Source organism: Camelina sativa, chromosome 2 (genome assembly GCF_000633955.1).
Source record: "Camelina sativa cultivar DH55 chromosome 2, Cs, whole genome shotgun sequence".
In the NCBI taxonomy this organism is placed as follows: domain Eukaryota; kingdom Viridiplantae; phylum Streptophyta; class Magnoliopsida; order Brassicales; family Brassicaceae; genus Camelina; species Camelina sativa.
Genome location: NC_025686.1, coordinates 29,136,602 through 29,139,806, shown reverse-complemented (window position 1 = coordinate 29,139,806; position 3,205 = coordinate 29,136,602). Strand labels below are relative to the sequence as shown.

The 3,205-nt window shown below is 36.4% G+C and overlaps 1 long non-coding RNA gene across 1 annotated transcript; it reads right to left on the bottom strand.

Annotated features, from left to right (window-relative positions):
- LOC104746594 lies at nt 389-2,150 on the bottom strand. Its single transcript, XR_002034153.1, has 4 exons — nt 1,360-2,150; nt 882-1,142; nt 608-783; nt 389-501 (listed from the first exon to the last, which is right to left on the bottom strand). It is a non-coding gene; the product is annotated as an uncharacterized LOC104746594 (long non-coding RNA).

The following is a 3,205-nucleotide window of genomic DNA, read 5'->3' as shown; positions in this document are numbered from 1 at the left end:
AACCCTAAACCCTAAACCCTAAACCCTAAACCCTAAACCCGAAACCCGAAACCCTAAACCCGAAACCCGAAACCCTAAACCCTAAACCCTAAACCCTAAACCCTGAACCCTGAACCCTGAACCCTAAACCCTGAACCCTGAACCCTGAACCCTAAACCCTAAACCCTAAACCCTAAACCCTAAACCCTAAACCAGATGACTTCTGGCTCTCTGACCATTTATCAAATTCTCTCCGTTCACTGTCACTCGCAGCAAGCTGAACAAAAAGAAATCTCTTGTTGGTATAAGTATGTAACAGGTTTCGTTTCACATGATTTTAGATTCTAAACTCTATTTTGCTTACCAATGATATCGGCTGCTTTGCTCATTTGCAGATGTTGAACCTACTTGTTGGTTTAACCTTTCTTGAGCAGATCCCACACTCCATCTGTATTGTACACTTGAGCTTCGACTAATCCTGGGACTTCTTGTGTCCCTTCTGCTGATTGCTTAACCTCCAACCTTCATCCACACAACACATACCGTTATTTTTGTTTTTCTTAACAAGAAAGAGATAAATTGTAAGGCGGTCTATTCTACTACCAAACAAACATAATGGAAGACCTACTTTTTAGGGGGCTGGTATCTACTAAGAGGTCCCTTGTCTTCTCATTATAACCGATAGCTCAAACTTCATGAGATGACTTCTGCTTTCTGAACAGCGAAATAGCTCTTAGGTTCTATAGTTCACTCCTCTATTCTCTGGTGTTCCCTCCATAGGTTTTGTATGTGCAAAAACAGTGTCTGCAAATGAAGGCACAGTCAGATTAGATCGTTAGATGTAATGTACGAAGATCATATGTTTAGACAAATAATCTGGCAAAGGTAGTGTCTCAATTTACCTTGGCCATCTTCAGGCTTAAAGACATGGTCAAACTTTAAATGCTTCTTGGAGGAATCAGATGAAAGTATCTGGAGCTCGTTTTCCTGTGATGGATCAAACTCAGCTACAGAAGCACAGTCATTTGCTATTTCAGCTTGGTTTAGAGGTCTGCATCTGCAAAAGACCCTGATATTTCCCTTGAATTTGATCACTTCATTGTATAATCGCTTCCTCTCTGATGACTCTTCCAAGTACTATTTTTCCAGAGTTCCAAGCTTATCTGCCATAATAAACATGTTGAGGCTTATCATGTTACAACCAAAGCAAACAAGTTTTGCATTAAGACAACAAGGTTTATTAAGACACTAAGGGTGAACATATAACACTAGCAGAAGCAAAATCATATTTCAACTTAAAACAACCTCCACTTACTATTGCAATTCACAACTGTCGTGATAGTGTTTATATTCAAGAAGAGGAGAAAGAAAGTAGAGTACCTTAATTTTGTCACTGAAGTCGAGAATCTTCTGCAAATTTGGAAGTGTTTGTCCATTGGCAGGAGAAACTACTGAATTCTCACTTTTGTCCACTGTTTCATCCAAATCAAGTGAAAGATCTGATCAAAGGTGGCTCCATCAAACCCTTCGTTACCTCCATCAAAGGTGGCTCTGTGTCTGATCTTCCTCGCCGTGACTACCAACGTCCCTCTGATTTCTCTTCTGAGCTAAAACGCTTCTCTTCACAGGTTTCCTTCTCAGGGTTTTGGTTTGCAATTGCAGAGCGTCGTTTCTTATCTTGGGTTGTAAAAATGGAAGCTTTACACGCACCCACTTGGAAAAAAGCTGGAATTTTTGACGCAATCAAGGCTTCTACTTACAACATCTCCAAAAACGTGTCTTTGGGTTGTAAAAATGGAAGCTTTACACGCACCCACTTGGAAAAAAGCTGGAATTTTTGACGCAGTCAAGGCTTCTACTTAAAACATCTCCAAAAACGTGTCTTTGATTCTCTCCGTTACTGAGAAATGGTGTCCTGAAACCAAATCTTTTGTCTTTCCTTGGGGTGAAGCAACCATAACGTTAGAGGATGTAATGGTTCTTCTGGGGTTTTCTGTTTTGGGTTCTCCTGCTTTTGCGCCTTTGAAAATCTCGGAGCTAAGAGATGCCTTTGAGGAACTGGAGAAAGCAAGGATTGAGACTCGATGCAGCGATAAAAGTGCCAGGGAAGGAACATGGATTTCGAGCAAGTTAATATACAGATACAAAGCACCATCGTTGCTAATTTCTTGATATTGATCTGGAATAAACCATAGATTATCAGCGAAACAATCAAAGAAAAGGAATCAAACAAAAATCACAATCAATCATGAATCTGTAAGAACAAATCACAATTACGACTACAGAAACAGAACATAATACCTCCTTCCATGAACGAGAGAACTCAAAGAACGAGAGAACCCAAAGAACCCAAAGAACGAGAGAGCGAGAGAACTCAAAGAACGAGAGAACCCAAATTTCTGAATCAAAGAGAGAGCGAGAGAGAGAGAGAGAGAGAGATGGAGCCGTTGGGGAGAATTTGGATTTAGATGAAATAAGAGCCGTCGGATCTAAATAAGCTTTGTACCGTCTATTTACCCAAAGAGGAGTGTGAGAGAGAACATGGACCCGGATCGGGATCCGGATTAATTCCAAGTTACGGATCCAAAGCCTTTTTGTAACTATGCGTTTTAATTTTGTGATCATATTTTAACGGCAACCTAAATGAAAGCTTATGAAAATACATATATCAAAAGCTCTAAAATTATGGAAATCCTGGAATCATACTATATTAATCGAGAATACAAATATGAAATTAATCTTAAAATGTGTAAAACATTACATTCAATTGTTATTAGAAAAACTTAATTAAGATTAATTAATTAATTAAATAAATATAATTAATTAAAAACGAAAATTGGGATACATAAAATAAAATAAATTGTAGAAAAGTAAAAAAAAAATCTATTAGAATCAAAACTAATTAGTCCTCAAAACAAATTAACAGCTAAGATTTTAAAAATCTAATCGAATAAAATCTATATAACCACAAATTTTATCAAAAAAACTTTTCCAGCACATGTTAAACTTTTTAATCAAAAATCTAATCAAATAAAATATATAAAAGTTTGCTTAGATTTAAAAATTAATAAACTAAAAATAAAAGATATAGATATAATATCTTATCTATTTTAAAAAATTATATTTTTATTTTAGCCACTATTCTTTACGAAAATAAAACTAAGTTAAATTTTAAATATATTCAATGCTTGAAGGTGCTTATTACAGACAAAAAAGGAAGTCACAG